This window comes from Capricornis sumatraensis, chromosome 21, assembly GCF_032405125.1.
Source record: "Capricornis sumatraensis isolate serow.1 chromosome 21, serow.2, whole genome shotgun sequence".
In the NCBI taxonomy this organism is placed as follows: Eukaryota; Metazoa; Chordata; class Mammalia; order Artiodactyla; family Bovidae; genus Capricornis; species Capricornis sumatraensis.
In genome coordinates this window covers 60439781-60462264 of record NC_091089.1, presented here as the reverse complement: position 1 = coordinate 60462264, position 22484 = coordinate 60439781, and positions in this window count along the sequence as shown.

Genomic DNA, 22484 nt, shown 5'->3' with positions numbered 1-22484 from the left:
TGTGGATTCCCTCATTTTTCTCTTTTTCTACTTTCCGTTTAGTTTGCCATTTTTCTGACTTTTAAGAACATCTTGAACACAACCATTTATGTAAAAACCTATTTTTTTTCTTTTTTCTGATGAATAATAGTCAATAACAAAGCATTTACTTGGGCCCATGTCTAGTCAGAGCAGTGCTGTCAGCCACCAAACATCTCAACGATAGGATATGAATTTGGGGGGGTGGAAGGTCTGTCTTCTTGGGGTAAGCTAGGAGCCGGGAGTTGCACACACTTTGAGGACATGGACTAACCCAACTGGGAATATTCTGCACTGGAAGCTGACTCACTTGGGCATCCATCTTCCATCTCAACTGAGAGAATTATTTACCCCTTGTTTGCTAAGGTTGCCAAAATACCACTGAATGGGTGGCTTAAACAACAGAAACGAATTTTTTCTCAGTTCTGGAGGCTGGAAGTCTGAGATCAAGTTGTTGGTACATTCGATTTCCCCTGAGGCCAGCGGCGCAGATGGTAACAAAATAAAACCAGCCTGCAAAGCAGGAGACCCAGTTTTGATCCCTGAGTGGGGAAGATCCCCTAGAGGTGGGCATGGCAACCCACTCCAGTATTCTTGCCTGGAGAATTCCATGGACAGAGGAGCCTGGCGGGCTGCAGTCCTTGGGCAGACTGGAGCGATTTAGCACGCTTGCCCGAGGCTTCTCTCCTTAGTCTGCAGGGGGTCACCTCCCCGCTGAGCCTGCACGTGGCCTGTCCTCTGTGCGCAGGCACTCCTGGTATACTCCACTCTTCTAGTAAGGACACCAGTCACAGAGGGCAGGGGTCCCACCCACACGACCTCATTTAGCCTTAATCACCTATTTGAAGTTCCTGTCTCAAATACAACATATTAAGAGTGAAGGCTTCAACACATGAATTTATGGGGGACACAACTCAGACCCTCTGAACTTTGTCCTTATGACTGTGGTAAAGAGAACTGAAATCAACTTGAAAAGTCTGAAAGTGAAGTGAAGTCGCTCATTCGTGTCTGACTCTTCCCGACCTCATGGACTGTAGCCCACCAGGCTCCTCTGTCCATGGGATTCTCCAGGCAAGAGCACTGAAATGGGGTGCCATTGCCTTCTCCAGGATATCTTCCCGACCCAGGGATTGAACCTGGGCCTCCCGCATTGTAGGCAGACACTTTACCATCTGAGCCACCAGGGACATGGCCAAAGTGAAAAGCCTAAAGGAAACTAAAAAGTGAAATCTCCTCTGCCATGCCATTAATTGGATCAGGGAGTCAGACCAGATGGTGAGATAGGACAGAAAAAGCTGTGCCCTCAGGGCCAGGAGGGGTCCACTTTCTGCTCAGAGGTTACCACCAAAGTCCTTTTATTTCACTGGCCCAGGAGTTTATTATGAGGATCAAAAGAGAAAATACATTTGAAAGTGCTTTGAAATTTTGAAGCACTAAAAAAAGCAAGCCATTATTATTCCTCTCTTTCTGGTCCGTAGGATGCAAACTCAGCTAAGCAGTTCTCAGTTTCATCACTAAATGCCACCTCCCTCAGTGCTTCACTTACGGCATTTGCCGCTGACTTAGTAATGATTAGGCCTTGCTGTCTTTCTGTGACAGAAAATCCCCATAACAGTTGCTTAACAAGCGAGACCAACTGAAGAAGTAAGCAGTCTGCTTCAGGACGTCCTCAAGGACCAGCCCTTACGGTCCAGCATGGTGGCAGTAGCATCTCAAATACCAGGATGCGGGAAGGGATGATAAAGCAAGGAGGGAGAGACGTGAGCCACACAGCCCGCATCTGCCCATCCTCAGTGGCCAGAACTTCATCACACGGCCACACCTGGCAGCAAGGGAGACCAGCAAACGGAATCTTTACTTTTCTGTGTGTGTGTAGTGGTCATGTCTTTAATACAATTTTTATTACTAGGAGAGATGAGAAACAGATATTGCAGAAAACCAGAACTCTCTGCCTTATAATGGACTCCTCCAATCCTCTATATTTCAGCAGTTACGTAAGTCAATCAAAAAGGAGCTATTGAATGAACCAAGAAATAAAGTAGGAAATATTCTGATGGGTGTGGTTTCATACTAAAAAACTGATTTTAATATCTTGCGTCAGAGTCCACAGTTTAGAAGTGAGCTGAAATAGATAGATTCGTGCATATAACTAGGAAAATAGTACTATGACATAACAGAAAAAGGAGTTTTGGAAGACATCAGTTCAGTTCTGCAGGGAACCTCCTAAATCAATTCCTCCCTGAATCAGGAAAGGGTGCCAGTGTTTTAAAATCCGTGCCTGCAGAACTTTAATTTATGGGGACAACTGAGTGATGACAGGGAGAGGCCATTGAAAGCAGAATTTTATTGCTTCCATTTCCCAGGAGATGATGGCAGGCCATGCCATGCAGGGCCACTGGGAAAGCACCAGATTTTGGTCAGAATAAGAGGAAAGCTGAAGCCAGTGTCTTGACTGTGTTTTCTGCGGAAAAGACCTCAGGGCAGAGTAAGAGCTGAGGAAGGGCTAGTCTGAAGAATTCCAAGCGGCTCCGGCTATAAAGGAGGTTTTTAGTGGGCTGGTACCTGGCCCTGGGATGATTTAGGGCAGGGGAAATATTGACTTGATGCGTGAGAGTGAGATAAAAAGGTCACTGGGGCTATCGACTTGGGATTGTTTGGTTTGCACATGAGAAGTTCTCCCCTAGGTACGTCGTCGGGCTTCCCAGGTGGTGCAGTAATAAAAAATCCACCTGCCAATGCAGGAGATGCCAGAGACTGGGGTTCATTCCCTGGACTGGGGAGATCCCCTGGAAAAGGAAATGGCAACCCACTCCAGTATTCTTGCTGGGAAAATCTCACAGACAGGGGAACCTGGCCGGCTACAGTCCATGGGGTTGAAAAGAGTCGGACACGACTGAGCAACTGAGCGCACACACACACACAGAGATAGGTTGTTGTTATCTTTAGGACTTTGCTTGCCCAGGAAGGACAGTCTCTCCCTGAATCTCTAAGGCCTTTCCAAGATGTCAAAACATCATAAGACACAGAAAATTAAAACAGGGTTAACACAGAGCTAGAACAAATGGAATTTCCATCACCGGGAACAGTGCTTTGCCAGGGGCTGTGCTGTCTACCACGGTGATTCCCAAGCTCTCTCCTAGTTGGGAGACAGCATCGTATGACTTGAAGGAGCTGGTGTTGGAATCAGGCCCGGGTTTAGTTCTGCTTGTAGCCATGTGACTGGGAGAACTTGCAGTACCATCTCTAAAGCTCAACCTCCTTATCGACTGAATGCGTAGGATAATATCTACACAGTGTCATAGTGAGAATTAAGGGAGGCGAGGTGTGTGAAGTCTTAGCTCACTACCTGGCTGATAATAAGTGGTCAATGTTCATTAGTCTGGTTAAAAGAGAATTGAGGCATACTACAATTTTTAAGAGTTTTTTTTTTGAGCAAAAAAATCTATTCAAATAGGGCAATGCTGAATTGGAAGTGATTAGGACTCCACCAACAGCTTGGGGAGACTTTTATGCAGAAAGTGTTATGTTAGTCGCTCTGTCTTGTCCAACTCTTTACGACCCCACGGACTGGAGCCCAGCAGGCTCCTCTGTCCTTGGAATTCTTCAGGCAAGAATACTGGAGTGGGTAGCCATTCCCTTCTGCGGAGTATCTTCCTGACTCAGGGACTGAACCCAGATTTCCCGAACCACAGGCACGTTCGTTACTGTCTGAGCCACCAGGGAAGCCCCATGGAGAAAATGCGGAAGCAAAGAAAAGATATGATTGATGCTACAGCTCAAAGCCACTTCGGCTGTTCACGACTGATCGTCCTTAGGTTCCAGTTTCATCACTTTGAGGCATTGACAGGCTTAGGGTGCCATGGCCTTATAGCCACATGGGCTTTTGGTTTAACTAAGCAGTTGTTATTATTGATACTGTTATTAGCAACAGTCTGTTTACACAGTAATTTAGACATCCATGAGAAGGAAAGTCCTTATTATTCAGCGCCCACTCTGTGGTAGCCAATGTCCTAGACCCCGGAAATAGCTAAGTGACCAAACAGGTTCCTGCTGGCCTGGAGCTCGTGTTCTCTGGGGGACAGACGATGACACGTGGATGGGTAAAATGCAAGCAGGAGATGGGAGGGTGGTCTTGGGGAGAGTGGTCTTATTTTCTTGTTGGGTGGCAGGCGCTGTGCTTCCATGCGTCATCCTGTTTAACTCTCAGAACAACCCCATGAGGCTTGCTTTCACATCCTTATTTTATAAATGAGGTAACAGAGAGATTATGGTGCCGGGGAAGGCAGAACGGTGTCTCTAAATGCTTCGTGGCTCTGCTATGCCGCCCGCCTTTTATTGCCCTGTGTGTGTTGTCTTTTTTTTGCCATCATTTAAAAATACAGCCTCTAGTTAGATAGGGTAGTAAAATCATATAAATAAAGGAATGTTTAAAGCGCAGCTCTTTCTGGTAATTTAGTGTGCTCACTCTCTTAAAGAATAGTCCTGAAAGTATACTTTATCCACACTGAGCCTCTTCCTGGGAAAGCGACTACATCAGCTTCTGTGTCCCTGAAGCAAAAAGTCAGCCCACGCTAATGACTGGTTTAATCAGAGGTCTGTTCAGTTTATATTTTTCCTGAGCTGAGGTTCTTTGGCAGAGGACTTGCGAAATCTCATACCTCATGGAATGGGAACTTCTAAGCTAGGAGCTGGCAAATATAAGGAAGCATAATTAACCGTTGAGAGCTTAGGAGAATCTGTCCAGAGACTTTCATAATGCTACAGATATGCACACTCCCTCTCCAGCAAAACATTTCCCCATGAAAGGTAGCCATGCATTGGATGCTGTGTCATTTAACAACATGGCGGACAGGGCCAGACCCCCTGATTCTTCACTGAATTTTACTTTATGGAAAGGAGCACGTCGATGCTGTATATTGTCACCTTGCTTATTTAATTTATATGCAGAGTACATCATGCGAAATGCTGGACTGGATGAAGCATAAGCTGAAATCAAGATTGCCAGGAGATATCAATAACTTCAGATAAGCATATCAATAACCTCCGATATGCAGATGACACCAAACTTACAGCAGAAAGCAAAGTAGAATTAAAGAGCCTCTTGATGAAAGTGAAAGCAGAGAGTGAAAAAGTTGGCTTAAAACTCAACATTCGAAAAATTAAGATCATGACATCTGGTCCCATCACTTCATGGCAAATAGATGGGGAAACCGTGGAAACAGTGTCAGACTTTCTTTTTTGGGGCTCCAAAATCACTGCAGATGGTGACTGCAGCCATGAAATTAAAAGACACTTGATCCTTGGAAGAAAAGCTATGACCAACCTAGATGGCATATTAAAAAGCAGAGACATTACTTTGCCAACAAAGGTCTGTCTAGTCAAAGCGATGGTTTTTCCAGTAGTCAGTTATGGATGTGAGAGTTGGACTCTAAAGAAATCTGAGCATCAGAGAACTGATGCTTTTGAACTGTGGTATTGGAGAAGACTCTTGAGAGTCCCTTGGACTGCAAGGAGATCCAACCAGTCCATCCTAAAGGAGATCAGTCCTGAATGTTCATTGGAAGGACTGATACTGAAGCTGAAACTCCAACACTTTGGCCACCTGCTGCGAAGAGCTGACCCATTGGAAAAGACTGTGATGCTGGGAAATATTGAGGGCAGGAGGAGAAGGGGATGACAGAGGATGAGATGGTTGGATGGCATCACCGACTCAGTAGACATGAGTCTGAGTAAACTCCGGGAGTTGGTGATGGACAGGGAGGCCTGGCATGCTGCAGTCCATGGGGTCGCAAAGAGTCGGACATGACTGAACAACTGAACTGAACTGAACTGAAGCCCCCTCCTTTTTTCTCTAAGAATCATTACTTCCTTTTTTAAATATTGATTTATTTAGCTGTGTTGGATCTCAGTGAGGTGCAGAGGCTCTGCTTGCATCATGCAGGCTCCTCCAGTGAGGCTCACGGACTCTCTAGTAGCCGCACGCAGGCTTACTTGCTCAGTGGTGTGAGGGATCTTAGTTCCCCAACCAGGGATTGAACCCACAACCCCTACATTGCAAGACTGGTTCTTAATCACTGGATCACCAGAGAAGTCCCAGAATCCTTACTTTCTTAAACATCCCCAATTTCTCTTTACTTGCAGGATAATCACTTGGCTGTTTGGTTTTTTTTTTTTCCACCCAGGGCCATGAGTGTTTTCTCTCCACACATGAGTGATGGCATCTCTAATTACAAGTGGGAGCTGCTGAGACTGACTGAGGAGTAGATGCTGGGAGGCTCTCTTACCAGCCACGGATGCACACACCCACCTCAGGCTGCAAGGTTCGAATCTGTGGCTCGGTGAAGTCGGGGAGAACCATTCTCTGGTGGCTCAGTAAAGAACTGGCCTGTCAATGCAGGAGACACCTGTTCAGTCCCTGGGTCGGGAAGCTCCCCTGGAGGAGGACATGGCAACGCGCTCCAGTATTCTTGCTGGAGAACCCCATGGACACAGAAGCCTGGTGGGTTGCAGTCCACAGGGTCGCCAAGACGCAGACATGTCTTAGTGACCGAGCACACACATGACATTTACATTCAGGCCACCAGTGGGAAGCTGACACTGTCAATGCCGTAGCGCTGAGGACATCATATGCTGCTCCTCTTGTGCTGTGTAAGAAATGACTCAGGACGGAGTAGCTTAAAACAAAACCAGAGTTGGTTATTCTCTCTCTTGGTTTCTGTGGGGTAGAAATTCACACAGCACACAGCAGAGATAGCTAGTCTCTGTGCCACAGTGTCGAGGCCTCAGCTGGAAGGCTTGGAAATCTATGGGCTTAAATCATTTTCTGGCTCGTCTGCCCCCATGCCTGGGAGCTCACTCCCAGGATGCTGGCCGTTGGCTAGAGGCCAAGGGATGTTGATCAGAACATCCACACACGGTCTCTCCGTGTAGCCTGGGCTTGCTCACAAAATTGCCAGGTTCCAAGGGCAAGCATTTTGAGAGAGAGGGTGCCGTGGTGGATACTGTAACTTTCTATTGCCTTGATTTTAAAGTCACACAACGTCACTTCTGCTGTGCTCCACTTACAGGGCAGCGACCACCCAGATGTAAGGGGAACCTGTCTCCTCCAGGTGGAAGGAGTGACGTCCCATTGCAGAAAGAGCACGTGCGACTGCCCTGGTGCTCCAGTCATTAAGAGTCCACCTGCCAGAAAAAAGGACCAAAAAAAAAAAGAATTTCAAGACTGGTTCTTAATGCAGGGGGACACAGGTTCGATCCCTGGTCTGGGAACATTCCACATGCCACGGGGCAACTATGCACACTCCACAGCCCAGGCGCTGCATCTACAGACGCCTGTGTGCCCAGGGCCCATGCCCTGAAACAAGGGGGCAGCCCCTGCTCCCCAAAGCTAGAGAAAAGCCCACGAGCACCAACAAAGACCCAGGGCAACCAAAAATGACAACATAGGTCAAAAAATAATAAAGCCAACCTTACTTTTTAAAAAATAAAGAGAACGCAACATGAAATAAATATGTAGGTCTTTGGAAAATTAAATCTGTCACAGATGGAACTCAACAAATACTGAGTAAATACCTGCTCTCAAAGAAGTTAAAATCTGATGAAATAAAACAGAATCATAGAACACTTTTGCTAAATCAGATCTAAGATTAACTATTATTTGCTTCTCAGCTGTTGTTTGTATATCATCAGTGGTTTCCAACGGTAATCTAGATGGATCATGAGATTTTTTTGATACATAATAAGCATTTGTAGTCTCTGAATGCTTGAGCAAAGGAGACTTAGTTTCGAGTTCCAGCTTGATTTCTGACTAGTTATGTGATCTTGGATAATTTAGTTAATTTCTCCAAACTCATCTTTCATCATAAAATGGAGTGGTTGACCTCAGTTCAATTCAGTCACTCAGTCGTGTCCGACACTTTGTGACTCCATGGATGCCAGCACACCAGGCCTCCCAGCTCTCAGAGTTTACTCAAACTCATGTCCATTGAGTCGGTGATGCCATCCAACCATCTCATCCTCTGTTGTCCCCTTCTCCTCCTGCCCTCAATCTTTCCCAACACTGGGGTCTTCTCAGATGAGTCACTTCGTATCAGGTGGTCCATGTATTGGAGCTTCAGCTTCAGCATCAGTCATTGCAATGAATATTCAGGACTGATTTCCTTTAGGATGGATTGGTTGGATCTCCTTGCAGTCCAAGGGACTCTCAAGAGTCTTCTCCAACACCACAGTTCAAAAGCATCAATTCTCTGACGCTCAGATTTCTTTATAGTCCAACTCTCACATCCATACATGACCACTGGAAAAACCATAGCCTTAACTAGATGGACCTTTGTTGGCAAAGTAATGTCTCTGCTGTTTAATATACCATCTAGGTTGGTCATAGTTTTTCTTCCAAGGATCAAGTGTCTTTTAATTTCATGGCTGCAGTCACCATCTGCAGTGATTTTAGAGCACCCCCAAAATAAAGTCAGCCACTGTTTCCCCATCTATTTGCCATGAAGTGATGGGACCGGATGCCATGGTTTTAGTTTTCTGAATGTTGAGCTTTAAGCCAACTTTTTCACTCTCCTCTTTCACTTTCATCAAGAGGCTGTTTAGTTCTTCTTTGCTTTCTGCCATAAGTTTGGTGTCATCTGCATATCTGAGATTATTGATATTTCTCTCGGCAATCTGGATTCCAGCCTGTGCTTCTTCCTGCCCAGCGTTTCTCATGATGCACTCTGCATATAAGTTAAATAAGCAGGGTGACAATAAACAGCCTTGATGTACTCCTTTCCCAATTTGGAACCAGTCTGTTGTTCCATCTCCAGTTCTAACTGTTGCTTCTTGACCTGCATACAGATTTCTCAGGAGGCAGGTAAGGTGGTCTGGTATTCCCATTTCTTTAAGAATTTTGCACAGTTTGTTTGATCCACACAGTTAAAGGCTTTGGCATCGTCAATAAAGCAGAAATAGATGTTTTTCTAGAACTCTCTTGCTTTTTCGAAGATCCAGCAGATGTTGGCAATTTGATATCTGGTTCCTCTGCCTTTTCTAAATCCAGCTTGAACATCTGGAGGTTCATGGTTCATATACCGTTGAAGCCTGGCTTGGAGAATTTTGAGCATTACTTTACTAGCTTGTGAGATGAGTGCAATTGTGCGGTAGTTTGAGCATTCTTTGGCATTAGCTTTCTTGGGATTGGAATGAAAACTGACCTTTTCCAGTCCTGTGGCCACTGCTGAGTTTTCCAAACTTGCTGGCATATTGAGTGCAGCACTTTCACAGCATCATCTTTTAGGATTTGAAAGACCTCAACTGGAATTACATCACCTCCATTAACTTTGTTCGTAGTGATGTTTCCTAAGGCCCACTTGAATTCTCATTCTAGGATGTCTGACTCTAGGTGAGTGATCTCATCATCATGATTATCTGGGTCGTGAAGATCTTTTTTGTACAGTTCTTCTGTGTATTCTTGCCACCACTTCTTAATATCTTCTGCTTCTGTTAGGTCCATACCATTTCTGTCCTTTATCGAGCCCATCTTTGCATGAAATGTTCCCTTCGTATCTCTAATTTTCTTGAAGAGATCTCTAGTCTTTCCCATTCTATTGTTTTCCTTGATTTCTTTGCACTGATCACTGAGGAAGACTTTTTTTTTTATCTTTCCTTGCTATTCTTTGAAACTGTGCATTCAAATGGGTATATATATTTTTTCTCCTTTGCTTTTCACTTCTCTTCTTTTCACAGCCATTTGTAAGGCCTTTCCCCAGACAGCCATTGTGCCTTTTTGCGTTTCTTTTCTTGGGGATGGTCTTGATCCCTGCCTCCTGTACAATGTCTCGAATCTTCATCCATAGTTCTTCAGGCACTCTGTCTATCAGATCTAACTCTTTGAATCTATTTCTCACTTCCGCTGAATAATCGTAAGGGAGTTTGACTTAAGTCATACCTGAGTGGTCTAGTGGTTTTCCCTACTTTCTTCAATTTAAGTCTGAAGTTGGCAATAAGGAGTTCATGATCTGAGCCACAGTCAGCTCCCAGTGACTGTATAGAGTGTTTCCATCTTTGGCTACAAAGAATATAATCAATCTGATTTCAGTATTGACCATCTAGTGATGTCCATGTGTAGAGACTTGTGTTATTGGAAGAGGGTGTTTGCTATGACCAGTGCGTTCTCTTGGCAAAACACTATTAGCCTTTGCCCTGCTTCATTCTGTACTCCAAGGCCAAATTCATTCTGTAATCCAACTCTATGCCCTGACTAGTAATGCTGAAGAAGGTGAAGTTGAACGATTCTATGAAGACCTACAAGATCTTCTAGAACTAACACCCAAAAAAGATGTCCTTTTCATTACAAGGGAGTGAAATGCAAAAGTGGTTGACTTATTATCAACCAAAATTATCCAAAAACTTAGGATGACTACATGTTCTTTCAAAATCATATGGGAGTGGGACTTCCCTGGTGGTCCAGCAGCTAAGATTCCATGCTCCCAATGCAAGAGGCCCTGGGACTCGATCCCTGGTCGAGGAACCAGATCCCATATGCTGCAGCTAAAGAGTTCAAACGGTGCAAGTAAGAGTTTGCATGCTGCAACTAAAGATTCCACACGCCATCGCAGAGATCCAAGATCCCACCTAAGATTCCACATGCCATTACAGAGATCCAAGATCCCGCCTGCCACAACTAAGACTCAGCACAGCCAAATACATAAATATTTTGTAAAGTCAGATTTACTAGCCCAAGGCCTACCCGAAGATCCTCCTGAATGAGTGAGTGAAGTCACTCAGTTGTGTCCAACTCTTTGTGCCCCATGGACTATACAGTCCATGGAATTCTCCAGGCCAGAATACTGGAGTGGGTAACCTTTCCCTTCTCCAGGGGATCTTCCCAACCTAGGGATCAAACCCAGGTCTCCTACATTGCAGGCGGATTATTTACCAGCTGAGTCACAAGGGAAACCCAAGAATACTGGAGTGGGTAGCCTATCCCTTCTCCAGCAGGCCTTCCCGATCCAGGAATTGAACCGAGGTCTCCTGCATTGCAGGCAGATTCTTTACCAACTGAGCTATCAAGGAAGCCCCCAAAGATCTCCCTGCTGCTGCTGCTGCTAAGTCGCTTCAGTCGTGTCTGACTCTGTGCGACCCCATAGACAGCAGCCCACCAGGCTCCCCCGTCCCTGGGATTCTCCAGGCAACAACACTGGAGTGGGTTGCCATTTCCTTCTCCAATGCATGAAAGTGAAGAGTGAAAGTGAAGTTGCTCAGTCGTGTCCGACTCTTACCGACCCCATGGACTGCAGCCTACCAGGCTCCTCCATCCATGGGATTTTCCAGGCAAGAGTACTGGAGTGGGGTGCCATTGCCTTCTCCGAAAGATCTTCCTAAGGAGCTTTAATTCCCTAGGAGATATATTTTCATTTTTCTTTCTCTTTACTCGTGACTAAGACCCATATTCTCTGAAATTACATGTTACCTCTTAGATTTACAAGACTGGTGAAGATAACTCCAAAGGTAATAGTTTTACTGCCTTATAGGACAGTGTTCTTGCCTGGAGAATCCCAGGGACGGGGGAGCCTGGTAGGCTGCCATCTTATGGGGTCGCACAGAGTCGGACACGACTGAAGCGACTTAGCAGCAGCAGAATATTAATAGTTTTGTCTGTAACTTAGAAAATTGATTTTAGGTTACCTTTCCTATCGGACTCAACAACTGTCCATTCATTTAATTCTCTTGTGAACCAGTGTTATTATTCCCCCTGGCACCCTCATTAGTTACATAAGTAATTGACATGTGTTCATTTGATAATTGTCTGAGTCAGGTGTTTTGAGTTTTTGAAAATTGTTCTTTGGTAGCCCAAAGGTCTATGCACCATGAAAAAAAAAAAAGTAATAGTGTCATAGCAATTCACTAGAGAAAGAGATCTGAAGAGGTTCAGGAAGAATTTTTGAAAACGCTTTTGAAAATGCTTTTTGTAAGAAAGACTTTCAAAAAAAGATCTTGATGGATGTGGATAGTTACAAAATGGAGGAGGGAGCAGTCTATGCAGAAGGGCCAAGAAAGTGGGGAAGTCAGCTGAAACCAGAAAGCCGCGATCTGAGAGGGTAATAAATAACATTTTGAAGCTGACCACATGAAAGGCTATTGACAATCTCAGCAGTTCACCCATTGTGAGTTATGAAGATGGAAACCAGCCGTTGTTACGCGTTTAAAGCGTATTTGTTTTTGTTTGGCATTTTCTTGTTTGTTTGTTTTGCTTTTTCAGCTACGAGGAAGTAGAAATATGATGGCTTCAGTTTGCCGTTGTCTTGCCCTGTCTGCACAAGCCTGCCTGGGTGGCCTTTCATGGGGTGAGTTTAGAAAGGAAATGAAATAGTGCTCTTGGTCATAAAGTTTTACTTTTTTTCCCAGAGCTCTGCAGAACAATCCAGTAAAGAAAGCCTGTGTCCACCCAGGAGGTTCGGATTACCAGCGAGACGTATAACGTATATAAAAAAAGAAGGTATTCACTGGTTTTGATATTTGTCTTTAGAACTCAGGATTTTTTTTTATTCTTTAAATTAAAAGAAAGATTAAGTACAACACTTGGAACCAGCCAAGCTGACCCATTGCAGAAACCATGGAAAAGGGAGCCTGTTTAAAAATGTCCTGTAACATCACCTTCTTTTTTAACCCTTTTCACTTCTGCTTTGGCATCTCTACTCTCAGACACTGCTTTTTTCTTTCTTCCAGTTGTAGTAAGCGATGCATAACATAGGGCTTCCCTGTGACTCAGACTCTAAAGAATCTGTCTGCAATGGAGGAGACCTGGGCTTGATCCCTGGGTTGGGAAGGTCCCCTGGAGGAGGAGATGGCAACCCACTTCAGTTTTCCTGTCTCAGAAACCCCATGATGGACAGAAGAGCCTGGCAGGCTACAGTCCAGTTCAGTTCAGTTCAGTTAAGTCGCTCAGTTGTGTCCGACTCTTTGTGACCCCATGAATCGCATCATGCCAGGCCTCCCTGTCCATCACCAGCTCCTGGAGTTCACTCAGACTCACATCCATCGAGTCCGTGATGCCATCCAGCCATCTCATCCTCTGTCGTCCCCTTCTCCTGCCCCCAATCCCTCCTAGCATCAGAGTCTTTTCCAATGAGTCAACTCTTCGCATGAGGTGGCCAAAGTACTGGAGCTTCAGCTTTAGCATCATTCCTTCCAAAGAAATCCCAGGGTTGATCTCCTTCAGAGTGGCCTGGTTGGATCTCCTTGCAGTCCAAGGGACTCTCAAGAGTCTTCTCCAACACCACAGTTCAAAAGCATCAATTCTTCTGCGCTCAGCGTTCTTCACAGTCTAACTCTCACATCCGTACATAACCACAGGAAAAACCATAGCCTTGACTAGACGGACCTTAGTCGGCAAAGTAATGTCTCTGTTTTGAATATACTATCTAGGTTGGTCATAACTTTCCTTCCAAGAAGTAAGCGTCTTTTAATTTCATGGCTGCAGTCACCATCTGCAGTGATTTTGGAGCCCCAAAAAAGAAATTCTGACACTGTTTCTACTGTTTCCCCATCTATTTCCCATGAAGTGATGGGACCAGATGCCATGATCTTCGTTTTCTGAATGTTGAGCTTTAAGCCAACTTTTTCACTCTCCTCTTTCACTTTCATCAAGAGACTTTTTAGCTCCTCTTCGCTTTCTGCCATAAGGGGGGTGTCATCTGCATATCTGAGGTGATTGATATTTCTCCCGGCAATCTTGATTCCAGCTTGTGCTTCTTCCAGCCCAGCGTTTCTCATGATGGACTCTGCAGAGAAGTTAAATAAGCAGGGTGACAATATACAGGCTTGACGTACTCCTTTTCCTATTTGGAACCAGTCTGTTGTTCCATGTCCAGTTCTAACTGTTGCTTCCTGACCTGCATACAGATTTCTCAGGAGGCAGGTCAGGTGGTCTGGTATTCCCAGCTCTTTCAGAATTTTCCACAGTTTATTGTGATCCACACAGTCAAAGGCTTTGGCATAGTCAATAAAGCAGAAATGGAGGTTTTTCTGGAACTCTCTTGCTTTTTCCATGATCCAGCGGATGTTGGCAATTTGATCTCTGGTTCCTCTGCCTTTTCTAAAACCAGCTTGAACATCAGGGAGTTCACGGTTCACGTATTGCTGCAGCCTGGCTTGGAGAATTTTGAGCATGACTTTACTAGCATGTGAGATGAGTGCAATTGTGCGGTAGTTTGAGCATTCTTTGGCATTGCCTTTCTTTGGAACTGGAATGAAAACTGAGCTTTTCCAGTCCTGTGGCCACTGCTGAGTTTTCCAAATTTGCTGGCATATTGAGTGCAGCACTTTCACAGCATCATCTTTCAGGATTTGAAATAGCTCAACTGGAATCCCATCACCTCCACTAGCTTTGTTCGTAGTGATGCTTTCTCCATGTGGTCGCAGAGTCAGACACGACTGTGCCGCTAACAACATACGTAGCGTAACATTGACTATCTTAATCATTTTGAACCACACAGTCAGTGGCAGTAAGCACACTGACACTGTTGTATAACCATCACCACCCTGCACCTCTAGAACTCTTTCCATCTTGCAGAACTGAAGCTCTGAAACCATTAAACAAGTCCCCGCTGCCCCTCCTCCTGGTGCCTGGCAACCATCATTCTGCTTTCTGTCCCTGTGACTCTGACTACTTAAGGTACTTCATATAAGTGGAATTGTACAATATTTGTCCTTTTGTGACTGGCTGATTTCACCTAGTGCAATACCCTCATGGTTCATCCACATTCTGCTACGTGTCAGAATTTCCTTTCTTTTAAAGCTTGTCCATTGTATGAATATGGCACATTGCGTTTATCCATTTATCCATCAATGGATGCCTGAGTTGTTTCTCGCTTTTTAGCTGTTGTGAATACTGCTGCTGTGAATATGGGTGCACCCATATGGCACGCAGCTTTTAAACGCCTACTTAAAAAAAAAAATGCTAGGCATTGTCCAGGAGACTGAAACAAGTCCAATATCCCCTCGGTCTCACAAGGGACTTTTTTGAAAACCTTTTGTCTCTTCCTAATCCTAATCAGACTTCTACCTATTTTCATGAAGAGCAAAGTCATAAGCTGTGACGGCATCTCAATGTAGCATTTCTGTTTACCCTAGATCAGATATTCATGGGCCTCAATCACTGGGTTTTGGGGGAGCTATTACAGTCCTCCTAGCCGATTTCCCATCTTCCCACACCCCTTTCTGGTGTCAGATCCAGCTGTAGAGACCACAGGAAGGGGAGCAGGTGGTGAAGCCAAACCAATCGGTGATTCTTCCTCAGAATTTGAAAAGCATCATCTGACAACAAGATCTCCAGCAGAAGCTATTAGGCGTCCCTGCTGCCGCACTTCCAGACCCGTTCTGGTTCCAATTTTCGCTTCTGTGAACTGCCCAGCATCACTCAAATGTGTGTGTGCTTAGATGCTCAGTCATGTCTGACTTTGCAACCCTGTGGACTGTAGCCCGCCAGTGTCGTCTGTCCATGGGATGCTCCAGGCAAGAACACCAGAGTGGGTTGCCAGTTCCTTCTCCAGGGGGGTCTCCCTGACCTAGGGGTAGAACCCCCATCTCTGGTGTCTCCTGCACTGCAGGCGGACTCTTCACCCACTGAACCGTGGGGGAAGCCCTATCATCCAATAACCCCGTCCTTTTTGCCTTAGGAGAGCTTGAGTCAATTTCTATTGCTTTCTCTCCAGTGATAAGCTATTCAAAGACTGATGCTTGAATTTCTTCAAGAAATATAGGAATACCATAAAACTCATTCGAGAAGAAAATGACCTCTTCTTATTATGGTCCATTTCTCTCAGCAGATCTTGAGAGCTATTATTTAAATCTGTCATAACAGAAAGAAAATCTGTCTCCGCTTCCCTCTGTAAACTCCACGTCTGTCTCTGACTCTTTCTGGGTCTGTCTGTCTTTCTCAGAGGAGAAGGAGGAGAACGTAGGAGTACAGAAGGAAGCAGAAGGGATGAGAGTTATGAAGCAGAAACTTCCACTGTGTAAAAAATGAGGAAACTTCCAGAACGGTGTCTGCTCCTTGCTCCTGGGAATGCAAGCCTTCGTACAGGAAGAGGGTGTTTCGATTCAGCGCTTGATTTGCCGTCTCCAGCTTCTGGCACCCTCAAAGTAAAGATTCCCTTCGGTTGGAAAGTTATTCCCATCGTCTCTGCATTTTCCATTATTTGCTTTTGTGTTTTTCTTTAAAGGAGAGAATTCCTCCGGAGTCAGAAATTCTCCAAGTGTTTGAAAGACTTCTCTCATCTGAGCCCTAGCTCAGTCTGCAGGCTCTTTCTTCTAAAGAAATGCTTCTGGAGGCTGTCCTACAAAGCGTTTAAAATGTGGTGTTGCTCTCTTTTTTCTGAGCCACATCAAAGAGCACATATTGTTTCCTTTCTGAGAACAGCACTCTTTAATGGCGAGAAAGAACAGGAGACAGGGCGGCCAGCCATCCCTATCAGAAGAGATACCGGTCACCCTGATTATGACACGGACTGCATCTCCAATTCCTCGTCACTTTTTGAAATGGAAGTCCAAGCACAGTAATTACGTCCTGGCATATACGTCTCTAAAATGCAATCATGCTTTTCCACTTTAAAAATGTGAAGCTGGGTTAATAATTAAGCCTCACAGAGCATTTAATAACATCTAGCAAGCATTCAGCATGAAATATTTAGCAAAACCACAAGTGTTCTTGTTCTTTGATTCAGAAACGTCACTTGCAGGACTTTATGCGTATATGGCATCTACTTTCTGTATACGCGTAGTGCCAAGTGACAGAACAGGCTGTCGCAGCACTGTTCGTTTGTATATAACGTGACAGCATTTTGGGGGTAGCATTTTTCAGAGTGAAATACAGAACCTACCTGAGGCTTATAAATGCCCTTCATGTTTCATCTATCCAGCGGAAAACGATAAGCTATATTCTCATGCGCTGGTACCGGAGGACCTTTGAGGACATAATTTAGAGACAAAAAGCAGGCTGCAGAGCCAAGCGTGTGTAGTGCTTCTTGGGTCTGGATGCTCAGTGAGATCACCCAAGGAGTTTTTAAAAATACTAATGGCTGGCTCTCTCCCCAGGAGATTCTGATTTATGTGTTCTGGAAAGTTCCCTCGAATAATTCCACAGTACAGCCAAAGTTAAGGAAAGCTGATATATGATATGCTTCTATTTGCTTGGGGACGAAAAAAAAAATATATATGGGTTTGCTTTTTATAAGCTAAAAACTATCTCTAGAAGCATATCCAAGAAGGTGAATCAGTGACTACACCAGGGGTGGGAACTGGCTATAATTTTTCATTTCTATAATTTTCAACCATTTGAATCTTATACCTATGAGTATATTACTTTTCAAAAAATATACAAATTAAGTAAAAGGTTAGACGTACTCATCCGCAATGTTACTTGGGAAAGAACGGGTAGAACTATTGAGCAAAATGATCTCTTCCTCTCTTTTCCTTCCACCCTCAGAGGCCAATGTAATTTAAGAGAAAGATGCATGAGGGAGGTAACTGTGAAAAAAGAATCAAAGAATCAGTTTTTGGGCAGGCCCATCCTTTCTGTTTGGCTTCCCTGGGGCTCAGTGGTAAAAAATCTGCCTGCTAAGCAGAAGATGTATGTTCAATCCCGGGGTAGGGAAGATTCCCTGGAGAACGAAATGGCAACCCACTCCAGCATTCTTGCCTGTGAAATCCCATGGAAAGAGGAGCCTGGTGGACTAAAGCACATGGGGGTACCAAAAACTTGGGACCGACTTATCGACTTATCGACTAAACAACAACAGCAGTCCTTTCTGTTTAGGCCAGAACTGGGGCTATGTCAACTGTTGAGGAAGTACAATACCTATCCATTCATTTGTCCATCCATCCATCCATCCATCCATCCATGCAATAATTTGATAAAACATATGTTGAGCACCTAATACATGGCAGAAACAGTGACCCTGGTGTTAAGGAATTGAATTAGGCTGGTGAGAAAGAAATTTAAACCAGTAACAACCATAATCCAAAGTGATGAGGGCTCCAACAGAGATACGCACAGAATATTTTGCTTTCTTAAATACTTGCTATTCCCTGCACCTGATGACGGTGTAAATGTGGGAAAGCTCATGGGGAGGGAGTTTTAAGTTTAATGACACTGTGTGTTTTCCTACTGGGGACAAGCACAAAGTGGGTGGTATGTGTGGGAAAGGGCATGTCCATAATAGGCAAGGAGCGTGGGTGTTTTTTCTGCCTCAAAATATCACCCCGGTTCATCAGTGAGACTTTCAGTGCTGACAGGATCTCCATGTTCACAAATGTGAATTAGCGTAAGTTTATCACTGACTCCAACTCAAGAGATATCCTCTTCTCTCCCTTTTTCTGGAACTTCCCAATTCAGGTGATTACTCTGGATTGCATTCTCAACAATTCATTTAAATTTAGCTATCAGTTACTGAGTGTCTTTTCATTGGAGACACTGTGCTGGGCACCGGGGAAGGAAACGAAATAGGACATTGTCTTGTAGCAGGAGAGACGGGCAATTAACCAGACTTCTCTGTGCTGAATACGAGACTCCCAAGTGTCCGTTCTGCCTATGTCCTCCTTCTGAACAAACAACCAGTTCTTAATGCAGAGATCGTTTAAGGTACCAACAAACATGGAGGAGGGCGTGATTAATTTAGGGTAGAGAGAGAGTTTGGGGCAGAGGTTTGTGTGGGATCAACTGAGGTGGTATTTGAATTGGGACTGAAGAGCGTGCAATTTCATAAAGATGTGCTACAAAGAGTGAAAAATATTTGTTTGGAATTATGCCTCATGGCAGAAAGTGAGGAGGAACTCAAAAGCCTCTTGATGAAAGTGAAAGAGGAGAGTGAAAAAGTTGGCTTAAAGCTCAACATTCAGAAAACGAAGATCATGGATCCGGTCCCATCACTTCATGGGAAATAGATGGGGAAACAGTGTCTGAAGGAGATCAGCCCTGGGATTTCTTTGGAAGGAATAATACTAAAGCTGAAACTCCAGTACTTTGGCCACCTCATGCGAAGATCTGACTCATTGGAAAAGAATCTGATGCTAGGAGGGATTGGGAGCAGGAGGAGAAGGGGACGACCGAGGATGAGATGGCTGGATGGCATCACTGACTTGATGGATGTGAGTCTGAGTGAACTCCGGGAGTTGGTGATGGACAGGGAGGCCTGGCGTGCTGCGATTCATGGGGTTGCAAAGAGTCGGACACGACTGAGCGACTGAACTGAACTGAACTGATGCCTGTGAACGCTAGAGTCACAATAATGCCTAGTGAATATCACATACGGGTTTGTGGGGCAGAGAGCTGGATAAAGTAAGCTGGAAAAATACGCTGGGGTCAGATTGTGAAGTAAGTTTGGACTTCTATTGCAATGAGGAGTCATCAGGGCTTCGTAGGCATCAAGTGACTCTACAGATACAGTTGCCTTCCACTGGGGACAGTTAGGAGCTGGGGGGTGTGAGTACCAGGACTGGTGGCGAATATCCAAATCTGGGGATGCTGAAGTCTCCTAGGTGGCCTTCCATGTCGGCAGTTCTGTATTCGTGGTTCTAATCCACAGATTCAGCCAACCTTGGCTCATGCGCTGCTAGGTTTACAGACCCAGGTTGGTTAAATCTGTGGATGTCAGACCCATGACTCCTGAGAGCCCACTGTATGTTTTTGAAAGAAAACTCTAGTCTCAGGATCAAGGAAGGGATATAGTTTGTAGCTGTGAGGTGCAAGGAGGCAAGGATCCTGGCGGTTCCAGCTTGGGCCACCAGGTGAGCTATTGCAGTAGTTTTGAGGGCTTGACCTGGAGTTTCAGAAACAGGGAGAGATCGAGAATCAACTAGACATGGGAGAACAGCCTTCTCTTTTGTGGCGTTGTGATGATGGAGCTGGGGAGCACTGCAGAAAAAGTAAGCTTCAGAGGGAAAGTCCTGATGCTGCTTTTGATCATGTTGAGTCTGAAACGTTTGTGAAACTCCCAGAAGGAGAGGATCGTCAGTATTTGGAGGTTCGGAGCTGCTTGGAAGGCCCCCTCCTTCTGAGGGGCATCTTACATCTCACTGGAACACACTTGCTTCTCTGCTTTCTCCACTCACAGCGGATTTCAAAAATAAAACAGCAACTTTGAAAGTAAATGCTGATCTGATGGATGCTGGAAACTACAGAGGAAAACTATAAAAACAGACAAAAGCAACAGACAGCCAAGCAGCGTGACCACATTTCATAACTTACTGAACCAATTTCGGGCTAGTAACTTTAGAGGTCTGGCTGCGTTTCATTCTAGCTGTTGACCCTCAGGAGATGTTTAGGTTATGACTTGCATGCTCTGTTTAAGAGAACAGGAGAGTGCGTCATATGTTGGAGAAATTTTCCATTAAAAACAAATATGTCCAAGGTTTGGCACTTAAAGGGATAGAGCAAAACTTTTTCATTAACTAGTTTATCATGGGAAATAAAACATAAAATTGACCATTTTTATTGTTGTAAATGTACAATTCACTGGCCCTAAGTACGGTCACAGTGTTGAATAATTGTCACCACTGTTTCCAGAACTTTTTCATCACCCCAAATAAAAACTTTGTACCTATAAACAGTAGCTTTCCATTTTCTCTCTCCCTATTCCCATTTCATTTTCTGTCTCTGTGAATTAGATTTCTCTACATAGCCCATATAAATGGAATCATACAATATTTGTCTTTTTTGTGACTGACTTATTCACTTAGCAAATGTCCTTAAGCTTCATCCATGTTCAAGAATGTATCAGAATTTCTTTCCTTAATAATAATTCTCTCTCTGTATATATATAATAATAATCCTATATAAATATATATATATATATATATCACATTTATCCATTGATGGACACTTGGGTTTCTTCCACTTTTTTGGCTATCGTGAATAATGCTGCTATGAACATGGATATACAAATAACTTTTTGAGTCTGTGCTTCCAGTTCTTTTAGATTTATAACCAAAAATTAGATCAATATATAATCAGAAGTGAAATCACTGGATATGCGATAATCCTGTCTTTAAGTCTTTGCAGCACTGCCATACTGTCTAAAATAAATCCTTTGGTATTTTTCTTTTAAAATATTTATTTATTTCTGGCTACGCTGAGTCTTCGTTCCTTCACACGGGCTTTTTCTAGTTGCCGTAAGCTGGAGTCACTCTCTAGGCATGGGGCACGGCCTTCTCATTATGGTGGCCTCTCTTGTCCTGGAGAATGGGCTCCAGGAGCTCCGGCTTCAGTAGTTCTGGCGCGTGGGATTAGTTGCTCCAAGGCACGTGGGATCTTCCTGGACCAGGGATCGAACCTGTGCCCCCTGCATCGGCAGGTGGATTCTTAACCACTGGACCACTAGGGAAGTCCCTGATCTTTCTCTTTACCTAACTGCTCCCCATCCGTCAAGGTCCTCATCGAGTTCTGTCTATTCCAGGAGCTCCTCAATGGTCTCCTCCACAATTCCTGCTTGTATATGTTGTGCCACACCATCCGGCATCTGACAAAACACTCCCCTGTGTTATCTGATCCTGCTTCCCCTGGGGTAGTTCTATATCCCAGCTTAGACTGCAAAGCCCCCATTTTCAGTCTCGTTGTGTTCAGGACTGTCTTCCTTTCCCATTACATGTAGCCCAGAGGAGAGGATATTGTAGATACTCAGGGGAAAGCACTAATGGATTGTTTAAAGCATCTTCAGAAGGAAGCATGGTACCATAAACTTTCGTCTCTCATGTTTTAGGGGATTTGTTGGATAGTAAAGCTATTTTGTAAGAGAACCCAGAGAAGCTCCCACACGAAGTAGGAGGTGTAAGTGACATGGGCTGAGACAAAGAGATTGTGGCTGGGTTGACATTAACGTTGAGTATTAATGAAACAAAGCTGAATTTTAATCTTGGCCTTAGTATGGCTTTGTGGCCTTGGACAATTTATTAACTTCTCTGAGTCTTAATTGCCCAATCAGCAAAATGAGGTTGGCATAGTATCACTTTGCAAGCTCTTGATGGAGCCGACCTGGAAAAGGTTCAGAGTAAGAAAATGTTGCCCAGCAAGGAGATCAAAAGCAGTCAGTCTAAGAGAAAAGCAACCCTGAATAATCACTGGAAGGACTGATGCTGAAGCTGAAGCTCCAATATTTTTGTCACCTGATTCGAACAGCTGACTCATTGGAAAAGACCCTGATGCTGAGAATGATTGAGGGTAGAAGGAGAAGAGGGCATCGGAGGATGAGATGGCTGCATGGCATCACCGATGCAATGGACATGAACGTGGGCAAACTCCGGGAGGTGGTGAGGGACAGGGAAGCCGGGTATGCTGCCGTCCATGGGGTCACGAAGCGCTGGACACAACTGAGCGGCTGAACAACAACAAGAAAATGTTGGCCACCTGCCCTTCTCCTTCTCAAATTCTCCTCTGTCTGTCTGTCTTCTGGGTTAAAGTGGAAGTCATGGGTTTTAGTCTTCCTTCT